A 26328-nucleotide genomic window follows, 5' to 3' on the forward strand; every position below is an offset into this window, starting at 1 on the left:
TAACGTCTGTTAGAATAACAAATCCATTATGAAAGTAGAGAACAGCTCTTATCACAACAAGAGAGGAAGGGCAAAAGATATCAAATTTGTTCTGCTGCTAAATAAGTGCAGATACAATCATATTAGTTCATCCTTCATCCTGACCAATTTCCCACTCACCTGATCATCACTTCACACTGCAAGGCATCAACGGAGCACAAATCTCACAATATTTGTCTCAAAGCAGGGGAAGAAGAATCTGCTTTTGAATCTTTAGACAGAAATTGCCTCTGTGCAGAGAAGGGTAATGTTTCTCCTCAGAAGTATTCACGAATATGTGCATTTTCAATTGAAAAATTCCACATTTTCCTCAGTAAAACAATTGCATGTGCAGTGCACTGTACCTCCTGCAGTAAAGCTTCTTTTGCTTTTTGCTTGGTTAGAGCTCTCCTAGGTCCGTATTGGGCAGTCAGAAGTAAAAGGATATTAGACATGAATAAAACAGAAGTTCTCTTTGAAATGATGTGACATTTCCATATCAACTGGAATAAAAACATTGTGGTACCCTTGATCTGTTTATGTGAAACTGAGCCAAGCAGTGAGATACTGTGATGTTTGATGTTCTGCTGAGGGTTTGAGTCAGTCGGCCAGCTGGTGGTTAGACGGACAAGCGTCTGAAATTCTTCTAAACACTGCGGTCAACAGCATGCAGAGAGATCTGAGGCAACACACATGGGTGTTTGAGATGCCAACACAGTGAAACACAAACCAACATGATGTGTTAAAGGTGACGTGTGTATCAGTTTTAACCGTTAACATTCAGTATCACGGTCAAATATGGGGTCTTATCGGTAAGGTTTTAGCCATAAAAATCCATACTATATTAACACATGCATATTAACATAGATAATAAGATTTTGATGAACCATAAGCATTTTTGTGCATCTTAAGAAAACGTTAATAGGAATGTGGTCATGTTTACCAGTGTATTTATGAACCTATAACAGCATTAGGAAATATTAATAATAATTAAATTATACTTGAATAACTGGTAGTGATTGAAAGTTTAGCCTAGTGTGGTTATGATGGCAGTCCACAAACCTGTGTTTAGAATTTTGGTGGATTCTACCTTTCATGGTGATAATTTGATTAGAATTAATGTATAATAATTACACTAATATTTTAAAATGAAGCGTTTTTATTTGTGCCCACAGCATCTCTAAGAGTGCACAAGATCAAAGTGAAATTCAAATTATTGTTTGGTTTAACTTATGTACTTAGTTGGGGAAAAAAAATTAACCAAAAGGAGGAATTGAAAACATTTGATCTGTAAATAAACCTAATGTATATATAAGTCTAATGGACTGTGCACACATTTTTTTTGTGGTGAACTGTTTCCCACCTTCCTCCTTGTTTTAATGCTGGATGCTCACTGATCATTATGCCGCTGATTGCTTTGCCAGGTGCAATGCCAATTACCTTAAAATGGATCACCTGTTTGTTTGTTATTTAAGAAGCATCTATACTGCATGACTGTGACACTGATGAAGGCCGGCCTGTCGAAAACGTTTTGTCATCTGTAAATAAACTGCAACCCTTCGCAGTCATCATTAGTCAACATAATGAGAATAACACACCAGTTTTTCTAAGTGCGGTGGAAACTCTACATGTAAGTTTAAAGAGTGGTCATGTGCCATCCCCACAAATGGATTTATGAAAAAAATACATCTAACGCTAGCTAGCCCCCCCCCCCCCGGTCGACAATCTGGAGCAAGGACAACACTATGTAACATGAACTAACAACATGTAGTAGTAGTAGTGTTAGCAAGCTAGGCTAACTAGCCTTTACTTTCCATGTGGAATACAAATTTAAGAGCATGACAAGTCTTGACAATGTTGAATGATGGGTACTTGTTGGAAAACAAACGCTTTGTATCAACACTCATAACACGCAGGGTCAACACACACAAGACAATCTCCAGTGAGTACCGCACCACAGCGCATCTCTTGGCAACGCACACCCTCAAGTATTAGTCAACAGTTTCAGTGGGAGATGCCTGTTCAGAGGCTTCGATGCCGTTAAGACAATGGATGAAAATAATTTTTACTGCTTTTGCAAAATGAAAAACTATGTACAGTAGCTGTTTTATCATCATAGAGCTTGTGGCCTCACACATAAAATGTGGAGAGTCTAAATTTTAGTTTGACTCACAGCAGGTATGTCAACTCCTCTACCGCCATCCTTTGTTTCTAAGGTTTGACAGAAAAGGTTAAAGTCTCTCAAAGGTTAGAGTGTTAAGTGAGTAAAATGATTCATTAGAAAAAGCTGAACTATTTAACCATCTACTGGCCTTGATTACATTCTGTAACCATCCAAACGCTGTTCTGAAACTTTTTTTTTTTTTCACCTTCTTTCCACCTTACCCTGAGGCGGTCGCTGAGTTCGGTAGAAAGAAGGACAGAGAAGCATTTTGCCAGGAGCATAGAATCACTAGATTTAAGTCAGTGGCTGCCTGACTCCTCTGGAGAATGACAACCACAAAGAAACAAAGACGGCATGATGGTTTGACTGACAGCCTTTTATGTCTGTTCACTACAAGGTCAGATGTACCCCAAATAGAAAATAGATGTGAGTGATCCTGAATTTCTTAAAGAACGCCCTTCGTGTAGGATTCGACACTGTATGTTTTGGTAAAATGAAGATTATGAATTATGAGCGGCAGTGAGAAGGACTCCTCTAAAGTGTCGACATCAAAAGCAGAAGCCAAATAGCAGTGGAGCAGAATAATCTAAATATAATTGTGTGACTGCTGGCATGTCAACTTCAACCTTGTCTCATAAATGCCATAAGGAAGAAATGTTCTCCGAGGTTAATTTCACTATATTATCAAGAGAATTAAGGCAATTACCAACAAATGACAAAAAGGGCTATTCAGAACCAATTCTGAGGATAACTGACCGTGCTATGTCCTCTCAGCAGGTGGTTATTCATAATACAGCAGGTGATTCATATGAATTATTTCCTACCTGTCATTCACTTTGCTCTGCCGCCTCAGTCTGTCCAAGTAATTGTAGTCCTGTAGATTTCACTTTGGCACCTACGGCGGGATTCTTGGCTGACCTTCCTGGGCGCTGCCTTCTAGCAATTATCTGTGGACATTTTGGAAAGAGAAAGACCGTAAATATTCCAGAGGGAATCCCAAAACAGATTCAGTTCAATACAAAAAACAGGTCGAACCACAGGAAACAAAATATGGTTACATGAAAACAGAGTCTGTTGAGTAATTTGAAGAAATGTCCTGTTGTCAAACGCATTAAAGGGTCAGGAATTTTCTTTTGGTGATGTATCGCATAAAGATTCAGACAGCACTCAAACATGTTTGGTGCTACCTTCCACACCCTGTTCCTACCTGATAAAAATATGCAGCAGCACTGGCACTACACATGTTGTTACCCCCTGGCCCCTAAGAAGCACAGAAATATATCATAATCTGTTTTCAAATTATGTGTTACAGTACCACGCTTTGGTATTTTCCACATATGCTCATTCAATATCCCAGCGATAAAACCAGCAGGACCTCAATTTGCCTTCGAACGTTTAATCTCCAAAAGAAAACACTTCCACACAAAGCAGCGAGAAGCTAAGTAACAGTACAGGGTCATTTGGCGCCAATGAACTATTGGTAAAATGAGTTTCCATGGAGACTAATACGCTCACAACTAAAGACACATAGAGTGGCTTTTTGGAACGACTGAAGCAAACCATGGGGCACAAAGATAACAAGCTTAGACAAAGACACATAATGTCAACACAGTCTCACCACACAGGGCTCAACCTGTAATCAACATGTACAGTAGCTGCAAAAGGTGGTAGACATTTTACACAGCTGAATGTCAAATGTAAATTAAGTGCTCTGTGAATCAAAACATTAAACGCTGACTCAAACACCAAAAGCTGGATTTAGGCACAACACATTATCTCCATAGGGTGTTTTTTGTCACCCTGTCTTCCAAGGATCAATCTCTGATTGCTGTATAAAAGGAATCTATGAACATATTAACATATGGCTATATACAAAATAAAGTTAAATATAAAGTAAAGCTTAAGGTAAAGACAAGGTCCTGAATTACAGTATTTCTTGAATTGCTTGTATTATAAATACATAGCAGCCTGTGTGTATAAGGATGATGATTTCTCATGTTATGTAAAACAAAAGATTTAGGTTTCATAATGTCTGTATTGGCCCACAATAAAACAATCCTGATTATAAGAACACTTCCCCTTCTGCAACACTGTTTATAGAATATAGACTTTATCAGACATCATTTTTTTAAAGAGGAAAAAAAGAGTAGTCCTGGTCCTGTTGCCAGTGGTGTAGCCTAGGACTCTGTGGCTAAGTCACGTTAGCATAGTAAGCACATACGGGTTTAGCATGCTAACCTGCTTATTGCAACTTCCAAAAAAGTTGAAAAAATAAAAATAAAAAATAGCCGCCCACAGATGCCATAACAGCAGATATGATGAACTCACTGTCTTTGGTTTAATTTTACTTACTGTTTGATAGTCCAGGTTGCCTCGGTTGGTTTAAGAGTTGATTGATTAGAAGCATGTAACCTTATGGAGAGTTGCTGGGTGACGCAGTGAACTGATTGTCTTGACAGTCGCGTTTAAAAAAAACAAAACAAAGACAACAAAATTATCTGGCCTTTACAAAAACAAAGTTCAAATCAATGTGGTATTAAACGACTTCATTAAACAAAATAAATAAAATTAAATTAATTAAACACACAACGTTTAAAGACTGTAACCCCGTACTTCTTCCAAGCACCACACTCACTTCAGCACGCCTGCCTTTAATTAAAGGTTCACAACATGGCAGGTCAGGTGGCGCATTAAAGTGACTCGAAAAATAATAGGAAACTAGGACTTCCTAGAAATGGCTCTAACACTGCTGATAAAAGTAACTTCTGATAAATTCAATGTGCACACAGCATTCACAGTCTTAGTGAAATAACAATCCATTTTTTATTTATTCCTACATTCCATTAAAATTCATTTGAATTATATATAATGTCAATTGACAAGATGTTTGTTAATGAATTCCCATCTATATTACCTGCTGACCATGGGCCCAAACTGCCAAACAGCAAGTGAGAGCTTCTAAAGGACTTTATAGACCAATCTTCAGTAAACGTCACAGTTACGTCACAGCAGTTGCCTGCATAATACTGGTGGCAGGAAAACAGTGGACATCAGAGAGAGACAGTTGACATAACCAGAATAAAAATGTCTTCTTGTGCCATTGGATGTCAGAACAGGAATACAGATTAAGACAACCTTCATTTTTATAGAAAATCGTAGCAGAGGACGCCGTAATAGGAAATAAAGTTTTATCTTCAGTTAATTATAATCTCGATATTCAGGCTATAATCGCTGCTGGATACTCTGTAGAGGAGTGTGCATTTGGCTTATATTTGTGAATAACTCACATTTGTTAAGCATGGATTTGGCTTATTGTCCTTGGTTAAAACTTGTGGAGATGTCCCTATTAAAATTTAATGTGGAAGTTAACAGACAACTTTTTAACTAGCTAACACTGTCTGCTCATTTACTCCTTGATCATAACAGAACAGAGTAACTTTGATCACTGCTCATTTTGTTTGGATTAATAAACATACAATGGCTCATCCTTTGTTTATACCTGTTGGCAATCAGCCACAGGTAGCACCCTAGCTATGTTAGCTACATCGCTAATGTTAGGGTGCCTTTCATTTTCCCTGCCTGGATGATGATGGGAACTGATCTAAATGCACATTATAGGCTTTTATTGCAGTGGCCTCTCTAAAGTGAGCAGTGGTGAAAGTTAATATACTTTGTTATGATCAAGGTGTTAGCTAGCTAGTGCGCTAACATGTTGATAAGTTGTACTTCCACATTAAATGATATTACATGGGGACATCTCCCCAACTATTAATCAAGGACAATAATCCATGCTGGACAAACATGAGTTTTTACAATTCTGATGATTTATTATTCACCACATAAAAAATTAAGTAATTTAAATTAAAAAAGCCAAACACACACTCATCTGCCGAGCACTGAGCAGCAGTAATGATCCTAAATATCGAAATTCTAATTAAGTGTGTGTGTGTGTGTGTGTGTGTATGTGTGTGTGTGTGTGTGTGTGTGTGTGTGTGTGTGTGTGTGGTTTTTCAGTATATAGTTTAGTTTTCAGGACTGCTTGTTGGTGTTATGTAAGCCACAAATAAAACATAGACCAGGTGAAAGATTACTACAGCTTCTATGTGTTCTCCGTCCACCACTTGGCCAGTCCTTACAGGAATGCTGCTTTTTTTTCTGCATTTTTTTTTTCTCTTCACTATCAATATTTTAAGCCAGTCCAGTCTCCAAAGGTGTACAGAATCTAACCAATTTGTAATGCCTTTTACACCACAGGGTAGCGGATCTGATACCAATAATCATTACTGGTCTTTCAAAAAACATTAATAACCATGACAATGATCTTTCCCTACTGTAGGGACCACTAGAACTCCACAGATGAATTTCACCATTTGTGTGGCTTTAACTGGACTATTAGTGCGAAACGTAAACTTTTACATGGAGTCAGCTTCCCACAATTTTCTGTTTATCTCACCTCCACTTGAGCTTTGCCCATGGACCCAACATTTACAGTAACCATAGGTTACCGTAGCTAATGACCTATGATATCATCTCATCAACAATACCCCAGGTTGTCCTGTTGTTCGTTCTCTTTGCTCTCCGGATGGCTTGCTGATCTCTGCCACGTCATCTGCTGGGCTAGGCAGCCTGCCTGGAGATTCCTGGTAAGCTTCATACCCACCATTAACCAAGAGTAAACAAGTTTAGTGCCAGCAGTTACAACACAGTCTGCCAGCTAACTGTACAAGCAACAGGAGTACCAAGCACATCATCGCTGAGTTGCTAACTCTGCAAGGAGCGACCAGTTTCCTCCAACCTGCTCAATCAGAACCCAGCACAGCAAAGACTGCATCCCAACCATAACTCTTCACAGCCTGGCTCGTCTACAGCCGAGGAAATTCCTGACTAACAAACAGCACGCCTCTATGGACTGTTAACGTTAACTGGGAACAGCATTGCATAACGACACATGGCTACGCACAGGACCACTTAACTTTTATGTTATGTACATGTATCTATATGTTTAAAGTTATTTAGTGATCTTAACTGTTGTGACCTCTTTGTAGTCAGGTTACTGAGTAATGCGTTTCACCACATCACTACATAGATGTATGTTTCACACAGATGCAGGGAGATGAATGCAAACCAATTATTGTCTTCTCCAATCCGGCGCCATTACCGCTGACACAGATCACTTTGATTCAGCCTTAAACATAACTACATGTGGAGAGAAAACTTAAAAACTCACGCCACACATTTCCTTTGTTCTGACTGACCACGTGTGTTCATGCTTGTGTGCGCGGAACATACGGGGGCAGAACAAAGAAACAAAAGCCTACACATTTTTTCTGGCGCGTACCTGACAGGCTCATACCCGCACATACTTAGACACACACATTCTCTCTCACACATATACACCTACACACACTCCCCATTGTTTCCCTTAGGTATATTTAGTTAAGGACATATTGTGTGTTTTCCTGTTATCTTTTTTTTTTTTTAATAAATTGTTTTTGAATATACATGCAGTCTATTTACAGTCGCACAAGAGTGGGTGCTGCCATCCTCTACTATTCAGAACTCCAAAATCCTTTAAGCTTTATTAGCTATTGATATGGCTTTTTGGTTGTAATTATTAATCTATTTATCAATCAGAGTTCAAAACTGATATAGTATAGTTTAGTATATTTAATGAGATTAAGTTAATTGGCTATAATATTCTCTTTTCAAAGGGTGGTGTCCCAAGGTGAATTTTATATAAGATGAATTCTATTATTCAATGCAAGTACTACCACTGTTGATGCTTTTTATGTTTTTGCACCGATACTAACATGAATCAAGAAGTTGTAGTTGCCTAAACTTTCAGAAACCATTAAAATACTGTAGATTTCACGCAAATATCTACGGATATTCAACTACAAACCACAGTCAGTGTATAAAATCTAGGGTGTTGCTGAAATGTTAACATTCTGTTAAGGCTGTGTGAGACCTCATCCCTCCAGTCTGACTATCCTGTCTGATGATGCATGACATCTCCCTACTTAGCTGGACATGAGTTGGAATAGATCCACTCCTTTTAATAACCTGCACCTTTTTAAATTGATTAATCTGTTGTGTGCTGAACCCCAGGAGCACACAGTTTGCTTCCCACTGAAACAAAGTCTTGTATGAAAGTAAAGAGCACACAAAGGTGATTCAGATTCTGATAATGTGCAGTGGTGAATCTGCACGTTGCCTATAAAACAGATATAAAGCCGTAAAGTGCTGTTCAGAGGTGACCTTTATTTTGAAGAGCTGCTGTGTGACATGCTGTGAATTAGACAACATCAACGCTCCAGAAATTTATGCCTTTGCGCGGCTTGACCTCTAAGTCAACAGTATGTCGAGAACAACTGAAACGATCGTAAGGAAAACAGACACTGCACACACAGCAATAAATGTATGACAATGCACGCTTGCTGGAAAACCTCTGATGTCTATCTGCCAGCAAGCCACTGCGGCCACTGTCATTGGTTACAAGGTGAGCCACCTACGTGCACCCGAGGAACGTATTGATGTGATCGAGTTGGGTTTTTGCTTATCACCACAATATCAAGTCACCTTGTTCTTTTATTTTTTTCTAATCAAAAGTCAACAACGTTGCTATCTAACCCTGATATGGAGCCAATTAAATCCTTGTCTCAATCTATGGCGCTGTGGAGCGCATTCTAATTTGTTGTCAATTCAACCTTTAACTCCTCTAGGTCCTGTGTCCTGGCTTAGGTTTACTGGAGTAAAAGTTTGGTCACCTATGATTATGTGATCAGAGGAATTAGCTGCAGATCAAGTGACTCAAGTTAGGAGATGAAACTATAATCATACAGGCAGTTTCACGGCTGTACACCGGCTGAGATTTAGTACCTAGAGCCTCTGTTTTATCACAGGGTTGAGGGAGAAGGTGAAGCTATTGACACACAGAGGTACGGCTAAGCCACTTCACATCCCAATCGATCACAGGTCCACTCTACTACAAGTGGCATTCCCCTTGTAAAGTAAGATTTTCCTGCCCCACTTTCAGGATCCAGACACCTGTCTGGACTCTGGTCCAGCAATATCTTCAGTTTCAGTAAGACGCAGCACTTTTGTCCTCCCTCTTTGTTCCTCACTCAAGACTCAGTCAGTTTGATAATGTTCCTTGCTCAGTGGTTGGCTAGTGCAAAAGCAGGAAACAGATGGCTGGCTATTTCTGGATGGTACTACACGTGTCCAACTCAAATAAAGTGTTCTTTCACAGGATCTTAGTGTTTTTTAATGCCTGCATAGGGAACTTCATAATGCCTTGGACCAAGAACTTGCAAATGGCCCGTGACAATGAGATTATAAAAAGATTTTTCGGGTATTTGACATTATTATACTGAATTCAAATGCCTCCCTCTTTACTTTCTTTAACTCCAGCTAATCCCTCCCTGGAGGATGCCTATTAACCTGGACCAACACTCTGCCCCTCCTGATGAGGCTGAGGACAGGCCTCCTCTATTTGCTTTCCTGATCTCTGTCACTCAAACGGTCACATAATTATTGTGTGTCTTCACAGGTTACATAGTGGATATTAGCTGCATTGTAAGCAGACATTAATTACATGAGCGAGTGGACTGAGTTAATAAGGCTGTTTAAAACACTTGTGAGGATGCACCTCCATGGACGGTTACCATGGAGTCATGTTTACGGAGAGGACACGAATGAACCGTCTGTTTATGCTCTTGAATGTAAATAAAATCATGGCACAATGATAAGCTCATTCATGACATGCCATCTGGCAGTCGCTGACAGTTTGAAATTACATTAATCCTCATCTATTCATTAGGAAATTTGTGAGTATAGGTGTAGCAATGCCTTATCGAGGTATAGTGCCACAGCTGAATTTAAACTGATCTCTATCTATCTGGAATCCATTGCAAATTCCTCTCATGGCCGGCAATGCAGGAGGCGGCGACTGCTGCTCACAGGTCAAGTCAGATTCATCTCGGGCTATCTGATCAGCCCATCCCAGAGCTGTGCTATGAGTGAGAAATAGCACATTTTAGATTACAGCACTCCCTCTAAAAGCCTTCAGCTGTAGTGCACGTCTTTCAATAGTTTGGAACAGAGCATTCATTTCATCTCTGGGCGCTTCTTTTAAAGGCTATCCCACAAGGTCCTATCACTAGGAGGTTCAAGGGCAAAATAAATCAGCGATGACACGTCCCATCGTTGTTATGTAGGGCACAGAGGTCTCCTGTCTGCGGCAGGAGCTCAGGTTGAGAGATCCCCTTTGTGTCTGAAGCAGGATCACATTAACAGCCTGACTCATTACATTAATAGCGGTGCCACAGCCGCAACATGAATAATGCCATTCCTTCTGTGAAGGGGTTACAAACTAGTCTGACAGCGGAAAAAGCATCAGACTATTATTAACCATAAATCCATAAATGACACACACTGTCCATACAGGGGGACAGATATATTTAGAGTTGAGCTTGTTGAATCCATTAACAGCGGATGCAACATGATACGAGTAAAATCCATTGTTTAGATTTAAATGAAAGACAGATGGAAGGTACCAGATAATAAAAAATGACTGGGCCAAGACTTCCTCGCAGAGTAGTTGTCTAAAATGCTCACTGTGTAGGTGCAATCCTGGATCTGAATTCTTCCCAGGACCCTCACCACATGTCTTTTCCTGTTGCTGTCAAATAAAGCAAAAATGACAGATATATAATCTTCAAAAAACGTCTAGGCTGCAAATGCTTCGTAGCTCAATGCCCTTCATTGTTATGAATTGCAGGAATGCTTGTGGCAGCTCTACTGGATCAGCAGAATTTGGAAATTCTTCAAAAGCTGCATCTCCTTTAACCTTCCCCACCTCTCAAGCACCTTCCCCACCTACCCTAGCACCAGGGGATCTGTCACAAATCAAGGATGGGAAGGTCAATAAAAGCAAACCATGCCAGACTCTCTGACTGACACATCAAAAGTTCCCTCAGCTGCGCTCAACACTCTGCCTTCCTTCCCTTCCGACCAATTTAGCAGAGTCCGAGGGGAGCCCCCTAATCCATGCCTCTGAAAGTGTGCTTAATCAACCTCTGATTAAGTGGGAGCATGCTGAGGTGTCCAGCAACATCTTCACTGCCCCCATCCACTCCTCAAGTCAAACAAAACAGGAGAAAGCAGGATACGTTTGTCTTCACAGCCTCCTGATCCTGGTGTTCCATCTCAAATGTCTCCTTGGTCTTGTTTTAGACCTTTCATTCATTTCACATCCACCAATAGAAAATACAAAGCAAACATTTAGTTCCTTCTAATTCCTCTCTCTGGCTCTCTCTCCCTCTCCCTCCCTCTCTCTCTCTGTTGTTGTTATGAGTGTCCCCCAGGTGTCCAGGAATGAATTAAACATCAGTATGTTGGTAGGAAGGGCACAGCTTCTCCTGAAAGGATTGAATGCAGAGCGTTGTTTGAGAGGAGAGCAGCAGTGGAGGTGACAGAGGAGGCTTTGCTCAGCACGAGGACGTGGAACCATCAGGGAACCACTTTGACCTCTAACATCTGACCGCCTTCATGAATAGTCATTTTTTTTCTTGCTCAAGTCTGTGCAAGTAATTGGGGTTTTCCAAACTTTTAAAAAATGGGAGACCATGTTTGGAATTGTTTATCTTTATAGGGCCAGTGTGTGTGCTTGTGTGTGTGGGCAGGGAGGTGTGACAGTGTGTAAAAAAGCAATAAATGTGTTGCTGGAGGCTTTGTTAATCCCAGTCATTTCAAAAACACTTCTCTGATTTACCTTATTGGTATACATTAAGGCATGTCGACAATGTCCAAACGACCTAAAAAATGCAGCCAGACTTGTTTACCTCTTTCATCCACTGATATCTCAACATCAGTGGCCGGTAGTCGAGCCTCTAAATAAACATTATTATTACAGTATCTCCAACTTTACTTTTTGGTTTTCCTTTTGCAACTCCAAAGAGAGGCAGAGGCTTAAGATGCAGCACTCCCACCCAGGACAACAAAAACACACATCAAGACAAACGCGCATATTATTCCCTTTGTAAACCTAGTAATCAGTAGTGACCAATATATCCATTATGTCAACATTGGTAACACATTGGAGGAGTGATCGAAGAAATATATTGAGAGCAGAGTTGGGTAAGGGTTACTTTAAAAGTAATCAAAGTACTTTAATGCTTTACTCCCTGAGTAAAGTAACTCAAGTACTTTTAAAGTACTTTTGAGTATTCTACATTTCCTATTGGGCAATGGACCACAGGGCGCTAAGCCTACATTTTTTGTCTCCAAAATTAAAGTTATGGACCTCTTGCCCTTCACTGAGATCCAATTCTCCCATCACAGCCGTCCAGTGTTGCCAAGTCCGCGTATTATAAGCTTGTTTTTCTGTAAAGTCGCTTACAAATATTGGTAGTCACGGGTCACGTTTTTTTTTTGGGCTTGTTTCTAAAGCGTAGTTGCTTATTTGGGCTTGTTCCCAGCTCTGTAATAAGTTGTCAAGCAGATATTTTCGATATGTTATTTAAACGTAGGATAGTTTGTCTTGCCTGTTCCCTCTGTCCCTCCCCTTTCCCCATACACACAGGAGACAGCAGAGTTTTTTCCCACCCGCATCCTGCTTCTAATTGGCTCTGACTCTGATGGCAACGAGTACTAGCCAATCAGAGGCAGAGCAGGGCAATGTGTTTTTTTCTGGTTAGGAAAATGTCAGTCCTGTAACTAAAAGAAAAAAGTTAGATGAGTGCATAAAAAGCAATAATAAATAAAAAATTTGTGAATTCAGGATGATATTTATTTGTGTGTGCAAATTTTAATTATCAGAGGTTTACTGTGTATATAATGTACTTGGTACATCAGTCTATATTTGATATCCCATCTGTTTTCTAATGTTACTTAATGTTAAAAGGTGGTTTAACTCCCTCTTGGGGTCATTGTCCTGAAGCTCGGGGGAGAAAAATAAATAAACTGTGTACCGTGGGTACAGTTTTGCAAAACTGCGCACAGTTTACCAATCTGTCCACATGGATGTAAATTGACAATCTGTACCCACAGTTTAAAATCCGTCCCCACAGACTGTAAAACCGTGCACACAGTTTATTTAATTTTCTCTCACTGGAACCTAGGGGGGCTCCGTAGAAAAAGTCGCTTGTTTTGGGCTTGTTTTCACAGGCCTGGTTGCTTATTTGTCTTGCGAGATCTGGCAACACTACAGCCATCACTTTGACCAGTAGAAACACAGAATGATCTGCTGCCATAGACAACTGTATGACAACCCCAGCATTTTTAATATTTCCTCTAGGGATGTTACCACACAGAGTAAAAGGGGGAAATGATGGTGTGAAACAGCAGAGGCACTTTGTCAACCCACTGAGTACTGCCATTAGCTTCAAGTTAGCAAACAATGTTACGTCCTCATAATAGAGACTGACATAAAGTAATAGCCTAACATTAACAAATAGTGGCGGGGCTTTTACTCACCACAACTGGAGAGGGAACCAGCTTCATTTGAAACAAACTACATTATAGACGGTCCGTTATTTATTAATGCCTCTGTTTTTACTTTTTATCCACTCCCGTTGTCTTTATAAAGTTAAGATATTGCACCGTCATTTCAAACTCAACACTTCCTGAATTTATTTCAGATTAAAAGCCCCTTATAACCTCGGCTGAGAGAATCCCTCCATTTTCTAAATAGGCTTTTATTGTGAAACATTTGTCAGAACTTCCTGTGGAGGACACAGTAGCTTGAATGTTTGCCTATGGTACTTCAAATAGAGTGTGCCAGTAAACCCGGAACTCCGTTAGCGCTTTTAGCACTTCCGGTTCTCTCGTCTAAAAGTCAATACGTTTTTTGAATGGGATTTTGGTAAAATGCCTCAAATAAGGTCTGTGGTTAACAAAAGCTTAAGCGAGTTTCAGATTTTGTTCTACGACATAAAACACGTCAGTAAATACCCTACTTGTGAATTTTGAAGCTTTAACATGTCGCAAAATAGGCAGTTGCTAACAAATTGCTCAATACGACTACAAACACCGTCGGGGACAGTAAACGTCATCACCCCCGAACAGGTGAGAGTGCTGGCAGTTCGTCATTACAGATTCTTATTTAGCTTAAACAGTCCAATTTCTCCATTATACAATGTTTTTAAAATAAAGCGGCCGAAATCAATTGAAAGCTTAATGGCGGTGACGTCAAGAGTCATGTGACCGTGGAGTAGTCATGTAGTCCGTTAAAGCCTAACATTAGCTTTTTACTTCTGGCGATCGCATTTTAGCTTCAAATGCGGTATGAAAAGTGTTCATATGTGAAGATTATCTCGCTGAACAAAACCTGTAGGTATCATAAACTTGTGTTAGCCACGGAGTTTATTTTCTGACATAATCCAAAATGCAATGCAAAAATCACATTCACTTTCTCTTCCGTGAACCAGCGCGATGCTAAACTTCCGGGTTTTGACGTCAGCCCTGGCACACTCTATGGAGCTCCTGCCATCTGCTGACGCTTTTAGGTGACTACAACAACATTTCGGCTGGCACATGAACAGACACAGTGACTCAAATAATAGTAAAAGTAATAAAAATAGGACAAGAATAAACCATCACACACGTCGTGAAAGATGACCGCGGATAATTGGTGAGTACCATCGTGTAGTGTGTCATGTCTGTCAGCCAAGTCACAGCACGATTTTATGACTCCACAATCGTGTAATGTGACATAGTGACTTTCAGAACTGGCAGAAAAGTCGTGTAGTGTGTATCAGGCATAATGCAAGTCCTGAGTCTGACCTGTCTGTCAGCAAGTCCTCCTCCACCTTTTTTTAGACTCCACCGTAGACAATGGCAGCATTTCTTCTCCCACGTAGCTAGCCGCAAGCTTCATGACTTCTTTCGGACTGATAGGTTTAACGTTATCTCCGTTATTAGAACCAAACGACAGTCATTGCTGTTTCGGAGCTGAGGGACCAGCGTTCTAAAAGTAACGGAAGTAACTGATGGCTTGTAGAAAATGTACTTAAGTATTTGATTACTCAAACAGCAAACTAATGCGTTAGGTTACTCGTTACTGCAAAAAGTAGTCAAAGCACTCTAACGCTTACTTTGTAATGCTTTATACTCAACTCTGACTGTGAGTTGTATTTCTTAGGTTCTACGAATGTATACAGTGGTGACAATCGCATATCCAGGCTTGCAACACAGACACAGAAATAATTAATGCCTCCTCCATCTTGGCTGACTCGGAAAACGAGAGCCAATGGCAGCCAAGCGAGCTCAACCACACATACTTTTTTGCTATTGGTAGCGGCTGAGACTTTGACAGTCAAAGTTAACCAAAGTTGAACTCTATGCGATGCAAAGATGCAAATTTGCTTTGCCACTGGAAGCAAATATTTGATTCACTTATTCATTCGCACTAAATATATAAGTTAATGGGGGGCGAATATTCTTCAATGTCAATTCTGTGCATGTGTGGCTTTGTACTTATTTAAATCAAAGACAAGAAATCCAAGATGTGGGTGGTAACTCAGAGACCTCAAACAAGGCTATGATAGTGGCATCTGACAATGATAGCAGCCGCTACAACAAATCCACATCCAGACCTCATAACAAAGATATAAGATAACTGTCATCCCTTAGTGAGTTAGATGTTGGTGGATTATTTCCTGTATGTGAGGAATCAAGTGCAATAAACCACAGACAACCAACAGAAATTGAGTTGCTAAAACAAACCTAAAGAAAAATAAGAGGTTACCAACAGTTCAGTTCACAGAGTACATTTTATTCCTGGAACATAAGGCTGTATAATATTTCCTCTGGCATGATTGTTAGAATTGGCTAACACAGCAAGAGCTTATGGTGATGTTGGTGGAGACTGTATGTTTGCGTAATTAGCAACAAAGTTGTCCTTTAACAATATTTTGTTCTCAACAAGGTGTTATTGTGCTAAAACTCAGCATCTGACAAGTGGATCATTTGCATAAAATAGTGCATGCCGCTAAAATAATGTGTGAAACCACATAAAGACTGAACAAGTGAGCGATATTCAAAGAAATACAGAGACCCCTAAGATTATCTGTTGATGTGAAATTTGTAGTATTTGTATTTGTAGTTTCCTCATTTAATGTGCCAAATAAGAATACTCCAAATTCCTTGAGATCTTCCTTACATTAAAGCTAAGAAAGGTAATGCTCACACTAAACTAAAATAGTTGGGCACTGCATCTTAAATGGAAGGTTAAGGTCTTGTTTTTAGAGAGACTTATGACCTATTGTGCCGTTCTCCATAAAGAAAGAAAGGCACAGGACTGTCTCCCAGGTTTTCCTATTTATTCTCTTGGAAGAAAATGGTGTGATAAAGCAATCCATGGACTGTTAGGTGGGCAGAATTGGCCAAAATGCTGTGTTTGGACCCAAATTTTACATCTGCTGTTAGCTCACAAAGTGGGAAAACTACATTTCAATTAATATGAGCTTTCATGTAGATTTATTCATTTGCTTGTTGGCATGCACAGAGTGGTGTGCATGTGTTAAGAGGAGCTGTGCTGCAGAATCCCAGCTTTTATTTCATTAGTTTTCTTTCAGTCTAGTATAATCAGGCATGAGCATGACGAGTTTAAAATCCTGCAAGCAAGTTATGAAGCATTTCAAGGTGAAATATCTGATTTTTTTCTTCCCCTAAGTTGATTATCCAGGAAGGAGAAATGAGTCTCATATTTCAAGGCAGAGTTCAGTGAACTGTGGTCATGTGATTAATATCCTTGTCTGAGACTTTGCCAAAGAGCTAATGCCTGGCTTTTGGTTTACAATAACAAGAGATTTGTGTTGTGCATACGGTCAAAACAAGAACAAAAAGTCAAAGGCTTTTCCAGAGCGAGAACAGAAGAGTGTGGGTTAAAAGGAAACATCTATCTCCTCAGCCCAACTCCTCTGTCAAATATTTCTGCTATTTCACAGGTACTTTGATCAACAAAGTACTGTGCTTGTCCATGGCAACGCCCACATAAAGCGCACAGTCAAGGTTGTGTAATCTCTTTTGCATGACATGTAACAGAAGAAGACTGTCCCCTATTTTCAGCAAACAAAATGTCCATTCATGGTACTGACCTGCAGAAATGGAAGACGTTGTTACAAGCTGATACATAAGATGCATTGTGGTTGTATTTATTACTACTCAGTGTTTAGCAAGGGTGGTAAAAGACCCTGCACATCAGATTCAAGGTACGAGGACAGGTGCTAAAAACTAACAGTGAGATGCCAATCAAGAGCAGTCTGTGCACACCCACACAGTCAGAGGAAGAAATCTAATTAGCTGAAAAAGTGAAAACACCCGTGTGGCTTGAGGATGACTGTACAAGAGCATGAAAGGGTTAGTTCACCTATAGAACTATGCAGATTGTTTTATTTCTCCAGGCTGCGAGATATCTGCTGTCAAGAATTCTGCTGCCACCTCACTATGATGGAGGTGATGGCATTTAGTTAAAGGTCTGCAACAAATTTCCAAAGAAGTTTTTATAGGAACTTCTTATTTTTAAAGAATAAATAGTCCTTACAAAAACAGTTAAAATTGCTAAACTGTTCATGAAAGGTTTGTTATTGTTCAAAATACACAGGACATTGTTTCTGGAGGAACACAATGCTGTTGAATTTTCTAAATGTCAGTCTCCTCTTTTAAGTGGCAGAAGTGAAATTTCATTTGATACAGATAAAATCAAACCTATCTGTGTGGCTGAGTATCATTAGGGTAAATGGGTGCACTGATCCACAGATATAACTCCACTGAAGAGGATTTCATTACCTTGGGCCAGTTAACTTTATACTCAATGGATCAACATTTTTAGTTTTGTTGGGTGGTGGAGAGGGTTAAATGTGAATCAAACCTGAATTTAACATTGACTTTAAAGGGAAAGCGCAGATCTTTTGAAGTGAGGTTGTATGAGGTGCTTCGGGGAAGCAGGTCAGAGTCTGACACAGACGCTAAGCAAAGTTCTGCTGTGAATGGTTTAGCAACAAAATGTATTTTAGCCAACTTAAAGAGTCCCACCTGTAAGATATATCTAAAATATTTTTACTGCTTTACCTTGCCGTCAGACAGCGATTAACGTCAAGAAACTAAAGCAGTTATATCGCTCTCTTTAAAGCCAGACTCAGGTAGTTTTTTTGTGTCATTGTGTGATTTTGGCATTCAAAGGGGTTAGTTCAGAGATGATAACACAAAGTGTCTAAGTGATCAAGGCAGCGGTAAACCAGCAGCTCCCGTGTTCACTGAGCTAAAATAACTTCTTTTGCCAATGGAGTCTGGTGGCTTTGACGAGAGCATAAATGGGGAACCAAAGCCATTAATGACTTCCCCGTCGGAACAGGCTGACGGAAACATAAAGCATACAATAAAAAATACTTTTAATATAGCTTACAGTCAAACTGTTATAAATTTTTTAGGTGGAATTTTATTTGGTTGACTAAAATGCATTTTGCTGCTGCCCCCCATCCACAGCAGTACATTGCGTAGCTTATGTGTCAGCATCAGCACTCCTGCTGCTTCTCCAAGCTGGAGGCATGCCATCTGACACGTGCTGTATATAATACATTGACTATGGAGATGAACTCTATACAACACCACTTCAAAAAAACTGAACTATCCATTTAAGCATTTGCTCACAGTACGGAGGGTCTAAAATTATGATACATTTCCTGCAAAATTAGCAGAAATACCACTTGCTCTAAAGCTGGACAAATAAGGAGAATCCAGGGGGTTTTAGTTAATAAGTGTTGGACACTTTTCTGTGCTGCAGCCCTACTTTTTTTCTTTTAAAGAAGCGTGTACAGCATTTTAATTAAATATTAAAATCTTACATTATGCAATGTTAAATAAAAGTTGTGGAGGAAGACATCACCTCCCACATCTGCTCAGCCCTCATTCTTCTCAATCCCTCCTTCTCCGCCTTGTATCAATTTGTTTTTTGCATGTCAAGTCAAAAGGAGGTTGTCACAGGAGACAGCTCGCTTGTCTCCTGCACATGATTGAGGTAGCTGCAATTTATAACGTACCAGCCGGAGCGACAGACCTCACTTATCTCAGGCCAGCTCCTCTGCCAATGCCCTTTCACTCAGCCAATGAGGATGAAAGTTGCAGGTTAGGTTACTTTGTCAAAAGCAGAGGAACCATTACAAATCTACACTATCCATCCTTCTGTAGGGCATGGAGCTTTTCCCCTGGCGCAAAGCTGCTGCAGATCTGCCTCTCCTCAAAGCTGTCTGTCTATCTCTCACGCCCGGGAAGCTCACAGGGGGGTTGTTATCACAAAGGGCCAATTTGTTATCCTGGTTTCACTCCATCACAGAAGCCATTATTTGGGACTTTTATCTATCAAGAAAAAGCTGTTAATGTGAGCAAGAAAGTGTGTACTCTGTCATTATGCCACTGAGGCTACTGACTTCACCTTATACTGATTCAAGCTGAATGAACCTGAGGCAATTACTCCAGCGAAAGAAGATCACAACTACGCCGATGTGAACTACCTTGAACTTTTAAGTGGCGCCCCGGTGGAAACACCACGTCTGATCCTTATGTTAATATTTTGTGTACTAATTGCACTGCAGCACAAAGCCCTTGATGGAGTAGGCACTTCCACCGTAGGCGGATCCTCCTATTAGTCGCAGCACAGTGCTGCCTACGTGCTCTGACACCAGCACCTAAGCCCAGGAACACTGACTGCCAGATAATGCATCCACACCTGCAGGACGGACGATATTTCATAAACCTGAGTGCAAAGCTGTGATTTATCACTTTCACTTATTACTTGAGACACCTGGAATGATCGATTGGTTTATCCTCCAAGTTGAAGCTATGTATATATATCAGATAGGAAAAAAGGAGGGAAAAAGCCAATTACCTGCCTAGGTACCTATGTGGGAGGATATTTCCTGGGAGTCAACCTTCATGCAACAGTCTCGTGGCCTTTGTGTCTCCATCATGCACTGTGACTTAGCTGTCATTATCAGACGGACGGCTGCTCCGTCTATGCAAATGCACTCTATTCTCTCTCCTGCACGTTTGGAAGGATTTAGGAGCAGTAGTGGGTTCAGAAAAAGAGCCAAGTGCTGTGCAACACAAGAGAGGGAAAACGTCATGAAGATGTTACTGACATTAACATGAGACCCTGTTACAGGTATCATCTGGAGAGAGAAGAATTGTATGTATTTAATTTGGTTGTAATTTTAGCAAGTATTTGCCTCCATAACCAGAAATAGCCAACAGATGAAATGTCACTGCCATTTACAATTAGGTGCTTGGAGCCTTTTTTCCCACACCAACCTGTGAAACATCTATTTGGCTTCCTGACATCTGATCCAGAAACTCTTGACATCCACAAACCATTCTCAGTCCAGTCCAATCACTTGTCACACACTCCGTGTGGGCTGCAGGCCCCCTCTACCCTCATCACAAGTCATCATTACACCACAAGCTGTCAAATTAAAACTTTTAAATTGTGTGAATGCCTCCTCGGAACTTTCCCTTTTTCCCAGCAACATATTGCAGAGATAATTGAGGATATTAGCAGCCAGACTGTTACCAAGAGATGAAAGGCACGGAGGGAGCGGTGACAGCTCCTCTCGCTCGTGGCGGTAACGAGGGACTGTCAAAAGTCTCTCCGTGTTTATCTCGGATCATCTAGGGGGATTTAAAACCCTTACCTTCACAATTCCATTCTTTATGGCGCGTCCTTTATCCACAGTGATTTACGGAGGCTCAAGCCCTGCGCCGCGTGATGAATGAGCACTCTTCACAAGGTGTCAGGGCCAGGCAGTGGTGGGCGGCGGTGACTCCCCCTCCCAACTCCCTCCCCCCACTTCATTTTTCTTTGGCTTTCTTTTTCTCTCCTTGTGTTCCCCTCATTTCATTTCCAAATTGGGCTGATTAGATGTTGACCCATCAAGTGGATTTACACACAAATTCTGATTTGCACAGGGCAGGATAAAAAGCTTTGTACGGAAATTAGTTTGGCGACATTTGGACAAATAACTTTTAGATTTTAAGGAACAGCTGCAATTTCAGATATTTTACTTTTGGGCTACAAATGGTTGGATGTTGACACCTGACTTCAATTACAGGTTCAAGGAAAAAGCCTCAAGGTTGCTTGAAAATTAAAATGTTAAATTAGTTCAAAACAACTTCAACCAGCTTACCATCAATATTTACCCATAGCTAAGGTAAAATGGAATAGGGGCATTAAGTGTGAAGGACTTTAGCGGGCACGGAGTGCCTAATGAAAAGATGCTATTAACATGCATCATGGGAAGTGTCGGTTAGTTATTTTGAACTGAAATCCAAGATCTCTCTGCTGCATCCATTTTGACTTCTTTTTAAAATCTTCTTTTGTGAGTTCCTCAACATTAAGGAGGAGCAATACTAAATCGCTAAAGCATCCATGTAACCATGTAGATGGTTGTACAATTTTACCCAAAGACCTTGGTAAACTAGTTTTATCTTTGTCTGGGTTCAATAATGTGGCTTATGAACTGGAACCAAAATGTAATTCTCTCCAGTTTGAAGAAGAATTTTTGTAGCTTCCACAAAATGTTGTAGCCTAAGTTTTGTTAAATAACCAACAGTGTGTCTAGTCTTACTTCTATTTTGTAGTATATATCTCATGGCATTTGCTTTATTTATCAAGTAACACCCACATCAGCCCACCATTCAATGCAATGTTAACATTGCATTGAATGGTTATTATCAGTAGTTATCAGCATCATACATAAAAGTAAGATTTGGCCTGCTGCACCTACTAGTAGGTTCCAAAGGCTGTTAGCATATGTACGAACATGTTTATTGTTAGGCAGCAACCTCTAGCGACCATATAAATTATGATGGGAGCAATGGAAGAAGTCAGGTGACGTAACATGACAAGTGACAAAGTCTGCATAGAAGAGGTTGGGGTGGTGGATGGGTCAAACAAACTCTGGACTTTTCTGATAACATTCAAAATGGGTGACATAACCTTACCTTATAGGTGAAAGCAAAAGTCACAAATATGAAAGTGATAATTAAATAAGATGCAGTATGTATTTGTTCATCAACTGTACCAATCAAAGCTCATATAATTCTATACTTTAAAGAATCTAACCTCCTGTCATTAAATCACAAGTAAGCCACAGTCCTCACAAAAAAAAAAAAAAAAGAAAATTGAGTCTCCAGCAATAACTAACTAATACAAAGTAAGACACTCTTCACTCCGTATAGACAGTTCTCCAAACTTTTTATGCAACTTTTCTGGCAGAAACTCGCCTATAAAAATAGTTTTAAATATTAATAAAATATGCCTCTGGGTTTGCCCTACACAGCGTGAACAATGATTACAGCAAACATTTAAACAACAGAAAACTTTCTGAAATGAGTTGGATCGCATTTGCATTTTCAGTTCATACATTTTAATTTGTTTTAGGGCAGCTGTCAGGCTGATTGTAGAAATTGTGTCACAGATTTAGATAATGTGGAGTGCCAGGGAGGGATCTTATTGAAGCTTTTCCTGTTGGGGGAATAAAAAATACCTCACTGACACAGAAAGTGAAGTGTCATTTTATTGACATTGTTATGCTGACAACATGTTAAGATTTGTTTTAAGAGTTTGGAAATTCTGCCTCCACGTACACACTCCCAGATCCTTTGGGAGTGTGTACGTGACTTTGCATAAACATCACGTAATTAGCATTCAAGGGCGAAAGTAGATTCTTGCTGACAAGTCATGGCTCAATCATTTTAAAAACAGCAGGTTCTTCGTGTTTGTGCTGCTGTGAGTTTGGCAGGTTAGTCCATTAAGCAGAGTTCAGCTATGTATGAACACAGAATATAATACAACACAAACATAATAAAACACACCACAGCGTAGCAAGGAGAAGGATCACATCAAGGTTACTTTAGTTCCATATTTTCAAATCAGTTCTACTTTCCTTCAGAACTTGATTTTAGTTTCAGCGCAGTTTTAGCTTCCCTTGTTTGGATTACTTTTTGCTTTAAAAACTGTCTCAGTTCCAGCTCAATTTGGAGAAAAGTGGCAACAAGCAACTCCACTGGAAATTTCTGAATTTGGGTCCAGCATGTTCCAGTACCTTTTGAAGGCTGATTATTTCACATAATCTGGTAAACATCCCTGATTAAACAAGCTGCTTCTCTCTTGTATTCTGCTCTGACCACAGCAGCTTTACTGAAGCATGGTGTTACAGTCTGTTGGCTACCTGCTTTTTTTTTTTGCTAGCTCTGGTATTGCTGACTATGTTTTGAGTCTGTCTCACTTCGAAGAGATCTCTGGGATTTCCTCAGAGTTCAAGTCCATCCCCTGGCCATCACAAAACACAAGCAAACCATACTTTTGTACATATAATTCAAAATACTGCTCTCTCGCACAGATAAATTACACCGTGCCTTTTGATTTTGATCTGATACCAAATAATAACAGAGAAGGTTTCTGCTGATAGTGACACTTTTCATTTAACTTGGATATAATTTAATAAACCGAGAGAATCACGTAAGAGAATAATTCAGAAGTGAACTGACATTACAGGCTGCCTTTCATAATAAATAGTAATCACAAAGTGGTGGCACAGCCTGTCAAAAGCAGCTGATAGGAGATTTCGGTAGTTCTTCGCTTTGTATGCAGCCTGTCTAAAAACTGTCTGCCTTTCTGAAGAGCATCCTTCAGTATCAAAATGTGTTTGACCTCTCCCTGCTCCCTTTTCTTGGCTGCAGATCTGTATGCTTCCTTTTACTGATTAACTCTGACAAGTCTGAACAATCAAGCACACCAGTTAATTCTATTGGGGTTTTTATTTAAACATTTCTTTATTTCTGACAGATGACAGTGTCAGAGACTGGGAATGGAAGGAAGAGAGAGCACTATGGCATTCAACAAGGCTGGATTCCAACCTGGGATGTTGCGGTTATGTGGCATGCACTGCAACCTCGGTTGCCAAGGCACCACAGATGAGTTAATTTTTGACCTTGCAACAGTAATTTGACAAATGTTGCATTTTCACTTTCATTGTTAGGGGCTGATGGCTGATGAGTACTGCCAGGTGACGGCTAACCTCTTCTTTGAATGTGGGTAGTTACAGTGCTGTAGTGTGGCTCATGTGGTCACATTTAAGCAGCAAATGGAGGAAGAATAATTTGTATTTTAGGCACTCAGAGGGGAAACTGCATTATTTACATTTAGCAAGTATTGATTCTCCTGTCAAAATTGATACCAGTGATACTGCAATTACATAGATAAGAGTTTTCAACCCAATCGGCAGAATAAATGTTGGCACTGTACGTTTTCAAACCACGTGTATGTAACATTTGTAAGTCATGATGTGGCGGGTATGATGAATGTTTCTTTTCTTTGTGTTACAACAATGTTGTGTTTAACGTGTGGTTATATTTAGGCACAAAAACCACTTGGTTATGGTTAGGGAAAGATCATGTTTTGGCTTAACATACTCAGTTTCAGAACCACAATCACCACTGGAAATGCAGCGATGGCTCGCTTAAAGACGCCCACTTTTGGTGGTACATTTGTCGCTGGAGACGTAGCAAGGTCTCGCTGAAAAACAACCACTTTTAGTTGCACAATCGCTGCAGGAAACACAGTGATGTCTCCCTAAAACACACCTACTCTTGGTGACACAATCCCAAAAACAAACTAGAACCATCCTCTCCACCTCCCATAACAAAGTCAGCTCATATACATGCAATCACAATTATGGCACCTTTATATTATGTGTATGACATGTACAAATGTAACATATTTGTGATATGCAGAAACGTACAATGCCAACATGTTCCTCTGGCCACTCGGCTGCAGTTTTGATACCTTTGATAATGATCCACCCGTTATGGCTCTCTCATGTTCTGTTGCGCAACTACAAAAGTCAGTGCTATTACATGTTTAAAGATGACACCAGCTCTCATAAACTGTTACATAAAGTGTTATATATAATGCGAGTATGGTCAAGTATGAGTAGGCCTATGGTATATTTCTATTCAATAGATGCCTACCATGTCATTACATGTTTTTTCTGAAATCATGGAAGCAAATAATTAAATAAACTTGCAAGTCAATCATTGTCTTGCTTCAGACCATTTTAATGTCATTTACTTTGGACTTAGTTTTGGAAGACATGGTATTTCAATTTACTTTTATTTTTAACATTTTCTATAACTTTTTATGTTCTAGTTTTAGTTTTTATTACATAACATGACCTGACAAAAGAACATATGATCAATACTTACTGCACTATACTAAAGGTTACACTACTGTAATGTGCTCAGAACATGCCTGCCCACACCACAGTAACATGACATGACATAATGTGATGTAAAATTACATAACTATGAGACCACACAAAATAAAGTATGTCATGCTTGATTCTGTTGTTCTCTGACACTGCTGCCTTCCTGTCTAATGTCCATCATTCTCCTCCGTCCAGAGAGAGACATATGAGGCTCTCTGTCAATCCATCTCCCTCCTTTACTGTTTGTCTTGCTGAGTGTCAATGTCACATGTTAGGGCATTAGCTGTGAAGACATCAGTGGATGAGGTCAGCGCTGACATTGTGCCTCTATTAAATCAGTGGCCTCTGAAAGTGTGAGAACAAGCCTCACTGTCACATTGGGTCCAAGCATGCTCAGAGCTGAGGGTGACGGGCGTTTTATCCTCCGTGTTGAAGACACTATCACATGGGTGTGGCAGCGAGGCTTTGCTGAGGCTCACCTCCACACCTGGCTTCACCACAAAGCCGACAGCAGCCATATGCCGCTCAGCTCCCATCACAAAAATGGAAATAAGCAACCCAACCTCACTGTGATCCCTCTAACCTTCAGCTGCTTTTTTTCCTTGAGGAGTATTTCACAGCCAAACCAGTCAGCAGATGGTTAAAGTGACAACAGTCTGGTATCTGGCAGATAAATTGCTCTCCAAAACAGTAAACACACTCAGTAGGACATTATGGTTTAAACTGGGATAACGATGCGAGGAATTAGTGTTATATTAAAATATATGGAAAGAGTCCATTTAACAAAATGAACCGAATGAGCAATGAGAATCACAAAGCCATCTGCCCTTGAGTGCTTAGGTTGGTGCTAAGTTCCTGTCTAAATACGTCTTGCTTAAATGC

General features: G+C 40.1%; 1 protein-coding gene across 6 annotated transcripts in view; it reads right to left on the reverse strand.

Moving 5' to 3' along the window:
• Positions 1-26328, reverse strand: part of LOC117268171 (RNA binding protein fox-1 homolog 3-like) — a 462203-nt gene that overhangs the window by 406197 nt on the left and 29678 nt on the right. For all 6 annotated transcript variants that reach the window (XM_033644388.2, XM_078161644.1, XM_033644391.2 and 3 more), the window contains exon 2: positions 3007-3129. The gene's annotated coding sequence lies outside the window, so the exon portion shown is untranslated. The remainder of the gene's footprint in view (positions 1-3006; positions 3130-26328) is intronic.

The sequence above is a fragment of the Epinephelus lanceolatus genome, chromosome 18 (genome assembly GCF_041903045.1).
Source record: "Epinephelus lanceolatus isolate andai-2023 chromosome 18, ASM4190304v1, whole genome shotgun sequence".
Classification (NCBI taxonomy): domain Eukaryota; kingdom Metazoa; phylum Chordata; class Actinopteri; order Perciformes; family Serranidae; genus Epinephelus; species Epinephelus lanceolatus.